The sequence below is a fragment of the Vidua chalybeata genome, chromosome 4 (assembly GCF_026979565.1).
Source record: "Vidua chalybeata isolate OUT-0048 chromosome 4, bVidCha1 merged haplotype, whole genome shotgun sequence".
Classification (NCBI taxonomy): domain Eukaryota; kingdom Metazoa; phylum Chordata; class Aves; order Passeriformes; family Viduidae; genus Vidua; species Vidua chalybeata.
The window spans coordinates 49248271-49258492 of NC_071533.1; positions in this window are offsets into that span (position 1 = coordinate 49248271).

The window sequence follows — 10222 nt, forward strand, 5'->3', positions numbered from 1 at the left end:
CGTGGGGTTTTTTAAGTTCCTTTTCACGGTCAGCCGGAGGGATAAAGCGTCTTCTTCCCCTCCTCCCCCGCCACACTCCCGCCGACCCCGGCCCCGCGCCTGGGGGTGGTCCTTCCTCCACCGTCCGGTGTCACTGTCCCTCCGTTGGGTCTCTCCGTTGCCGCCGCCGCCGGCGACCTGCCGGGTTCAGCTCTGACCCGGCGGCCGCTGCCGCTTCCCGTACCGCGGATCCGGTCCCTGCAGGGCCCGCGCTCCTCACGGAGGGCGGCCTGTATTTATTATTAATTAATTATTATTAATTATTATTATTACACGGTCTACGCAGTTTTTAGGCATCTCCGTTAGGGTTTTCTAATTTTATTTTACAAGGCACAAACTATAGCTCTTAGTTGAATGTCGCCAGGTATGCTTTCTCTTTTTCCGTGTCTTTCTACAACTGTGTTCTGTGACTCAACTGTATAGTGTTAATATCAGTACAGACTTGTCTAGTTGACCGTATAAATAATGTTTTCCCTTCTCGTAGTCTCTATGGCGTGTCTTTATAGAGAAATAAGGTTCTCACGGGTTCAGTTCCCTTTGCGTTTAGAGAGACCAGGTTCAGGCAATTATATATATTTTTATTATTGGTTGCATGTCGTCTCATTTTTTTTTTCTTTTCCCTACCTGTTGGAATATGTTTGTGAGCATAATGATCATAAATTATGTTCAGGGTTCCCAGATTTATTTATATGTGGTTAAAATGAATGCTTCTATTTAAAAGGGGAAATATTTCTACATGTGCATATAGTTTTCCAAGAGTGTACCATTAATTGATTGTTGATAATAAAAGCCAAAAGCAAACATAGTTACGGTGCTCTTCTGACTTCTTGTTAGGGCTTTAGTTGGGGGGAGGTCTCCGGGTTATTTCTGAGATCCAAGGCGCATGTCGCAGAACCTGAACTGTGTTATCAAGAGAAGATTTGCTCAGCAGCATCAATCTCCGTTATCATCAGGACGACCATAACTGCCCGTCCCATCATTACTGCCTAATTGTGACCTTATTAATTATTTGCAAACAGGCTGACTGGGGGGAGAAGATGTGTCAGATTTGACCTTTTGTCACTACCTCGGAAACTGGAGATGGACAATATTAAGCGATATCCGTTAAAAGGAAAACAATCAGGGCAAAAATCACAGGCCCGGTTTGCCAGTGGGAGCAGCATCCCGCAGAGAGCCTTCGCCAGCCCTTAGACCAGCACTTCTGCTGGAATCCCTCTGCCGACACCGAGGGCAGAGAGCGGGGACTGCGCGGCCGCAGGCTCGGCTCCCGCCCGGGCCAGGAGCCGCCCGGCGGCCTCACACACCGGGACTGGGCTGCGTTTAGCGCCCGGCAGCGGGAGGCAGCGGGACGGGGCAGCGCCCGGCCCGGCCCGGCCCGACACTGCCGGCTGCGGTCCTTGCCCCGGCGGCTCCCCCGTCCCCGGAGCGGGCGGCGGGGCCGATGTGCCGGGGCCCCCCGGGGCACGGGGGTAGCTGAAGACTCCCGGCGCTGCCAAGTCGAGCAGGCAACGCGTCCCGTCGACAACCCTCAGGCAAGGACAGGGCCCCTCCCCGAGAAGAGCCGGGGTCGCCGCTCATCCCGGTGCCCCCTGCCAGGGCAGCTCCTGAAGCCGAGCACTCGCGGGTTCGCTGCAAGGGCGCTGGGGCGATGAACTCTGTCTGACTCTGGCACAGTCCGTGAAAAAAAAAAAAAAAAAAAAAAAAAAAAAAAAAAAAAAAAATTGTCGATTTGGCAGAGAAGCAAACTTTGCAAGGGCCTTGTCATCTGCAGGGTGCAACATCTGCATGGCTGGGGGGCTGGGGAGAGCACGATTAAAAATGTGGCAAATGGAGCAAGTGCTGTTTCACTAATAAAGTACTTGAAACATTAGGTTTAAAATGCTACAATAAAATATGCAGCGCATTTTCTGGAAGAAAACAACTTGAATGCATTTTTTGAATATGTGTTTTGTTTTATTGTGGGCAGATTTTGCCATTTTACTTTTTCTTCCAGAAGTGATTCCATGATCTAAGAGTATCTTTGTTAAAAGTAAATGGACTGCCTCTAGGAATTAACCAGCCATGGACTGCCGAGCAGTTCTGCTAATAGTGATCTACATGTAAAGGTTTTCCTGCTGGAGAAGCTGCAGTGCTCAATCTGCTTTACCATGGCTGAATCGACCCCTGAGCTTTTAGAGAAGATCAGACCTGTACTACCAGTAAAGCAACCAACCAGCCAAGGGTGATTTAAAGATATCTCTCCTGGACAGGCCTTGCTGTGTGAGGATGATGAGGTTAGATTTTATGGCATTTGAAATCATCAAGGGATGACAACACACTACTATTTTTTGGCCAAGTTCACTATTTTGCCTGCTAAAACTTAGGCTTTATTTCTAATACAGAGGCTTCAGCTTCCTACAGTGGATCTGGCTGGATCTATCTGCTAGACGTGTCTTTTCTCACACTGTAAATTGGTTTGCAGTTTGATCTATCTTCTTCCTGGTAAGTTAAATAGACTGTGATCTTTGCATTTCCCACAATTCCTAAGGCTCAAACTTCTACAAATTTTCCAGACATGGAACCACTCTCTCCTGTTTCTGAAGATGCCTTGCAGAAGGGATACTAGGTTAGTACCAAAGAGTGCAGTGTCTCTCTCAATAATGGTTCATACAGTGCTAAGATCACCTCTGTATTTCTGATCACAGTTTTCCACTTAGGTATCTAAACTTATCATTAGTCCTTTTTGGAGACTTCTGTTCTGTCACTGACCCATAAATCCTTTCCCAGGCCACTGCTTTCCATATTCTGGTCACCCCCACAGCAAGGGGAACCATGGGAGACCTGAGGCACATGGCACTCCTCATTTGTAAAGACCAGTGGGCCTGTGGCAGACCCGTTGGAATGGTTAATTCATCAACCTTTGTGATTGCTTAGTCAGGTAGAAATGGATGGCTTGAAAATATACAATATTTGCTTCTCTTGCCTGTCTGAAAAGGCAGGAGCTTGAAAGGAGTATCAGTTAAATAAATAACCTAAGGAATGTTGCTAGAGGAAGGCCATGGAGTACCCAGTAGGAGCCCAGGCAGGAAGAGGATGCCAAAAAGCTGCTTACCAGTGGTACCAGTGAGAGCTGAACAGGCATCTTTAACACTAAAAGGTACTCTGGGGCTCCCAAGGCAAGGAAGTCTGGACAAAAGCACCTAAGAAGCGATAAGATGCTCCAGTAAAGAAATGAATATAGGGGGTTTTATTTTTCTTGGGTTTACCCCCTCACATTGTTCAAATAAATGATAATTCATTATATAATCCAACTCAAATTCAATATGAACATATTGCATTTTGAAGAGTTCAGAGGTAAATTCACACTGTGTGTTTGGAACAATTTGAGTGTTTAATTGTTTGCTCTTCTAAATACCAAGAGTTAGAATTCAGGTCTAATGTTGAATTTGGCTCTTGCACACTCTCTCACTTCCTTCTCTCCAATACTTGAACAAAAAAAAATAATTCCTGATTGCAGTATGAATCTTTGAAGGATGCATGACAATGCAAACATTAATTTTGCTGCTAAGGAATACAAGGACAGCATACAGGAAATCTACAATTACTAAAAACAATCCCTTTCAATGATAAGTAAATGTGTCTAAATTGTTTAATCTTTATATATTTGCACTTATTTAATAGAGTTATCAAACTATTACCAACCAATAGGAAAAGGAGATATCATGATAAGTGCCAGTGGTCCATCAGGATGTATTTTTAAATATTCTTTTCCTCCCACCTTTTTTTGACATTGTTGAAGAGTACCTGGCAGGAATCCCCTGAATGAGCCTGACCCCAGTCAAGGCTGTCAGCTTACTGCTGTGGTCTGAAGCATGACCTCTTTCTGAAGTCAAAATCTGGGGTTTGTTTACATGGAAAACATCCTCACTGTACAGAGGGGGAACGGGACACAAAACTCACTGTCACTTCCTAGACACCTATAAAACTTGTACTTGTCAATAACTGTCGATGCATATTTAGCATGAATCATTAAGAGTCAAAAAACATTAATGTACAGATTACCCTCATTATCAGTAAAGCAGATCAGCTCTATGAAGTCTATATATCAATGGGAGATGAAACTTTCTATTTCTGCCACTAATATAATTTGCTCTTTTACAAGCTATTACCCAACAACTGCTATGAAATAAACTGGTGGCTTCAACCCAGGTGCTACTAAAATCTGCTTCCATGTTAGAAAAACACCTTTGCCCCTTGTGCTTCACACAACAGCTCATCATGTAGGCCAAGGAATGATTTGAGAGGAAAACCATTTTCTTGATATGTGGGAAATGAATCCAGAAACAGCTCAAGAAATTTTAGCCATGAAAAGAAAGCTCATGCTTTCATATTTTAGGATGAAAATTTTCTTTGGAGAGAGGAAATACTCTTTTGGGCTGATCCTTGCAATGACTATCATATCAACAGGAAATAAAAATATTTGCACTTAAAAAGAAGTATTATTTCATACTAGTATGACAGGCTAAGGCCTACTTATCCCCATGTCTTTCTGAAAGGTAGTAAGGGAATTCCAGTGACATCTCTTGCTGCTTCAGAGTGTTTAAATTGCATTTGAAGTCTATCAACAGTATTAGATAAAAGTTCTACTTGGGAGTACGAGTGAGCAAGTACAAGTTCAGCCTTTCCAGCAGTCTGAAATCTAATGTCAGCATTGAGGCCTCTATCATCAGGATTAACACACAGATGGGATCTTCAGAAACATTTCCTTCAGTATTGTTTCACAGAAAGATGTCTATAGAAATAGAATCGATATATTAATTTCCCCTATGAGGAAAGCCTATCTGGGGAACAAAGCACACATTTTATGAATTTCTGTGGTTATTCCTTACAGAAAAGAAATGCAGATTGTGAAACCTGTGGCTAAGAGAACTGGTCATCTGGCATGGGCAGGGTATTCAGGAAAGTTTGGGTTTCTTCTTTCAGAGGCATGCATCACCCAGAGCACCCAGATGGAGCTTGGAGACTCAATGCCTGTGAAAGGTAATTCACTTTTTGAAACCTCCTGAGAGAGTGCCTGCAGCAGTGCCTGCCCAAGGATATAGCTACAAACACCTGTGCTTTCAGGGTGTTTCAAACATATGGTTTGAAGAGCAGAGAGTGGGGGCTCGTTCACCTTGAGCCATGGCAGGGAGCAGGAGGTTCACACAGCCCCAGCTGTCTACACTTTCCCACCTCACTGCCTTTTTTCCTGATGACAAGGGAGCTGAAGCTGAGCTACCTGCAGCCAGCTGTGGCACCCAGCATTTACTTACATTCTGGGGCTCATTTCCAACAGGAGCCAGGAATAATCTCTTCCCTCCTCCTGCTTCTTTGTGAGTAACCATGAACAGACTGCATTGGGCTCAGCACTGGCCTGCTTTCCTCGTGTGATGCTCTGTGCAGCTTTCCACCACTGTGGCTTCCTGGGGCTTGTAGGACTCTCTTCCAGAGAACCAAGAAAAAATTCAGCTTCAGTGGAATCCTTGTGTGTTTGTCTCAGCTTTGCAGATGGGGAGTGACAGCAGAGTTGCTACAAGGTAGAAATATTCATTTTCATTGAGGTTTATCATAATTATCATAATTATGTTAGTGGAATTCAATGCAATGTACAGTTACACAGATACACTCCACAGGCTGTCACAAGCTGCAGATTAGTCCTACTTTTTTTTTTTCTGCTTAAAGAGTCTGACATTACAGTTTGAAATAATCTCAAAACAGTATTGTAAGGAGAATTCAGAAGGTCTTGGCCCTGTCTTTATTTCACAATATCAAACTGTTTCTAGAAAGAGCTACCAAAATATTTGTGCTCTATTACCTTTAAAATGGTTACCAAAAGGTGCAAACTCTGAAAATAAGCATTTCAGGAATCTCCACAGATAATATTGCAAACAAAATGCTGCCACAACTAGCATGCAAATATCTGAGGAACTCACTTTAATGACAGTCATACACTTCATTTAAAAATGGTGTCTCTCCATTTTTAATACCAAAATCTCCTTACATCTGGAAGAAGAGGTAGTTAAAACTCTATCTGCTGCTACTGCATGCACTTGTAATGCATTATGTGACAGCATATCTTAGAACAGTGATGCTTTAAACATCCAAATGTAATTATCACTAGGACTATCTCTATGGAGACAAAAAGTTAGATAAACATGGTGTGGGTGGTTTTGTCCTGCTGCAGGAAAAGAGGATGCTCTAGATGGACATCTAAGTCCTTCACTCCCATCATAATCAATTCCCACTGGGAACGTAGCACTCCTAAAGTATTTCTGGCCTGAGTCACTGTCCATCAAACCTGGTGCCATTCACAGGAAAGTGGTAAGAAAGATCAAGGGCACATATCATTCAAGAGAAGTGGAGAAGTTACTTGAATTAATAATTGGTATTACTCAGTGCTGTACTGTATAATACTAAGTATGAATACTAAAACACTGGAGAAATTAGACCAGTCCCTTCAGGTTTTTCTGATGTAATCTCACCTTTCAGTGGCAGCATCACTTGATTTCTTTCCTAAGCTGGTTAGGAGGAAAAAAAGTAGTATAATACGTAACAGTGTAATTGTTTGATTCCTGACTTACCTTAGCTCAGAACCAGAAAAAGGGGACACTCCCAGTCACTAGATAGTCAAACTGTGAGACTCATTACCACAAGGCTGGGTTGATGTGAAGATTTTAACTGAATTCTGAATAAAACGTGAGCTTTTAAGTAAGAATATCTGGGTGGTACAGCTTCAATTAATAAAATATTCTGAGTGATTTCTGACATAAACCCACCCATTTCAGGGTGGAAGCCAATCTTCACTTATTGAAGGTGAGACTTTTGACAAAAATGTTTTACCAACAAATTTCTTGTGTGCTCTTCTCAATCAGCTGTTGCTGTTCAAATCTAGAAATGGATTTAAGAAGAGTGGATCACAAGTCTTAGGCTGTACTCCACTCCTTATTTCAACAGTGTGCCCTCCTAGCTTTCCCTCATTTACGTCTTTGTCTTTTTATTTGGTAATAGTCCCTGTTATATTCGCAGAGTCAACTTCAGTCCTGGCCGCAGTATATTCCACAGCTGAAGTCAAATAAATCTTCAAAAGTGATTAATTTTTCCTATTATTGCTGATTACTTTCACTGATCAATACTTTCACTGGTGTATACCACTAATACATTTAAATGTCAATGTGGGAATCGATTAACCTCAATTTTTTCTTTTCAAAGATCATGACATTTTGTTGTTGTTGAAATTTTAGGATATATACACACAAACTTATGGCTACATTTGTCTTTAAAATTGTCCAGAATGATATGTACAAAACCTCATAAGTATAAAATGCTTTTAAAGAATTCTTACAAAATATTTAAAAGGAATAAAAATGAAAATATTTAAACACATAAAAATAGGCATATTAAACCCTCTGTAGATTCTAAACCCAGTCATATGTGAATTCTGAACAAAAAGAGGTTTCTCTAACCAATGAAAAATATTAATGATACAAGAGAAGATTCAATTATATAACTGTGTATTGTAATTCTCTATGATTTATAAAAGGCAAAATTCAGATATGCTATACAATAAATTATCATTACGGCACGACTACACTTTGGTCTAATAGAATCCCATTATTTAGAAATGGAAAAAGAAACCCCATTAGATTATAGGCTTAATTCCCTGCCAGTGCTGAGGTCACTGCTCTTTCACTCTCAGGCTTGTCTATGTGAAAGCTGCTGGTACAGTTGAAGAATCTTCTTGAGCAGGTAGACATACAGAAAGGCAAGAGGAGCTCTGTGTTGATGTTAGCACTCCCATGAAGGAATAAAAATAGCAGTAGTGGGTAAATCATCTTAATCAATAGTTGTAAAGAAGAAAAATCTGTTAAGATCTGTAGGGCAAATACCCCAAAATGGCAACACACACCAGTATTGACAGTATATGAGGATTAAGGTTCAACGGAACCAAAGCCACAACAGTGCTTTGAAATGAAAATGGCCCTAGCACAGCATGAAGAGCCTTGTAACATACCTGAATGAGATTTTTCTGGACCTACAGCTGTTGAGAAGTTTCAGCAAATACTGGTTTCAATGGGATCTACTCAGCCTAACTTTTAAGAATAAAACCACACATTGCGCATCACTTAGTTTTATCTTGAAGCTGAAACTAAGTAGGAGGAGAAAAGCTCTCTTATAGGCATTTAATTGGGGTAGCAGGGAAGAGAGAGAGATACAACAGATTAATTTACCAAAATCCCTCAGCAAAATTATACCTGTTGTGGGCAGAACAGGTGAGAGACCTTTAAAGACTCTCCTTTCTGAGTCCTCAGGCAGAGAAGGTAAGGGGGAGATGAGCTGCTATGTGTCTCTAGAGGACTCTGATCCCACTGAAACTCAGCTGTGCCAAAACCTCTCCATGGCCTGCAAGTGCAGGCTCAGAAACTCCTCTGTGTCTCTTTTGCATTTCCCAGATCACTTTGGGTTCTGCGATCACCTTTTCCCCCAGTGATAAATTAGCCACCAGGGATGTGTTTTCTGAGGAGGCTCCTTTGGCATGGCAGTTTCAGGCAGGGGAGAACTCAGATTTCAGCTGGGAGTGTCCTGCTATCCAGGAGGGAGTCATGTCTCTCAGATTTTTCTGCACAGAGGTAAAAGCTGAGACATGTGTCTTTAGAGGTGCGTTGGGTTTTTCTTACAGGGGACAGGTGCACTAGAAATGCAATTCATTCTCCTCCATAATAACTATTTCTTCTGTCGCAGCAACCATGGTCTCCATCCACCCACAAATGGCAGCAGGGCTCCAGGGGATTATCCAACAGTGCATCAAACCTGCTTTTACATGTCATTTGTTTGCTCGTTGAGGTTATGAATTGTCCCCAAGCAGTTTTTCTTCATGAAAGCCATTCAGTTCTCTTTTCCATGAGCACCTGGTCCCTCTCTTTCCCCCAGGAACCAAACTGCCTCACAGTTTAGGGAGCTGCAAGGACAGGTGTCAAAATGCCCAGGTGTTGCCATCACTGCCAACAAGCCTGTGCTGCTGACAAAACCACCGCCTCATGCTTCAAGGAGCTGTGGAAGAAAAATTTGCTTTTAGCAGAAGGACTTCTATTTGTGGATCATTAAAAAGGGATTTGTGACTTTAACAAACTGGGCATTAACCATGCTGCTGTCTGTTGAACAAAGATATAAAAATGATTGCTTACTATCAGTGGCAAAGCTGTTGAGAAATAAGTTTTCTGTTACTATGTCAGGAGGCACAAATTGCTTAATCACTTGTGTCATTGAATGAGACTAACATTAGTTATAAAAGCATATCAGATACTGCTAATCAGTGCAGCTCCAGAGGATACAGTATTTCAAAACTCACATCAATTTCATGCTCTAAGAAAATAACTTCAAAATGTTTTTTTTCTATTTAGTTGCCAGAGTGTATTTTAAAATTTCTAAAGTCCTGGGTTGAATAGTTGACTCACTAGCATACAACTCAAACAAATGAGATATCACTGATGGAAAACTGATGGAAAAGAAGATTTGAACAATTATACAGAACAGATAAGCCATTAGCTTCTCCCAGGACCTAATGATGAGCTCTGCAGGATCATCCAGGCTACAGCCGTAATTAAAACTCATTCTGAGTCATTCTGTTGCAGCAGTAAACATAACAAAAAGGGAATCTTTGGCAACCTCCAAGCAAGGGAGGACTAGGATGAGAGTGGTGTCTGACACAAGTAGGACTGAAATATTTTTGAAATATAAAGCTATAAAAAAGAATTGGCATTTTATTACTATTTTATTTAACAAGCTACAGTTTGGAAGCATAATCACAGCTGAATAAAGCCTTGAACTTGCTTTTCTACCTTGTGTCACCTGTGGGAAGGCCATTATTCAATTATGCTAAACATGTTATATTATTCTATTTATCCCATGCTTAAATTACTCAGCTGTTTCAACTACACTCTTTCATCCTGTTGCTTTAATTAGTTGATATATGTCATCTCTGTATTTGACCTCCTCTCAAGGAAGCTGCATTTTTGCACTGGTTTCTTTTTTCCAGTTGAGAAAAAGATTTTGTGATACATGAAGTGCGAACCCCATTCCATGTGACCAGTTTGTTCAGTCCATCTCAGAAGCTCCTTGTGAAGTAAGAAGATCTGCTAGGTCTGTGCTGCCAAAAGGAAACTATTAT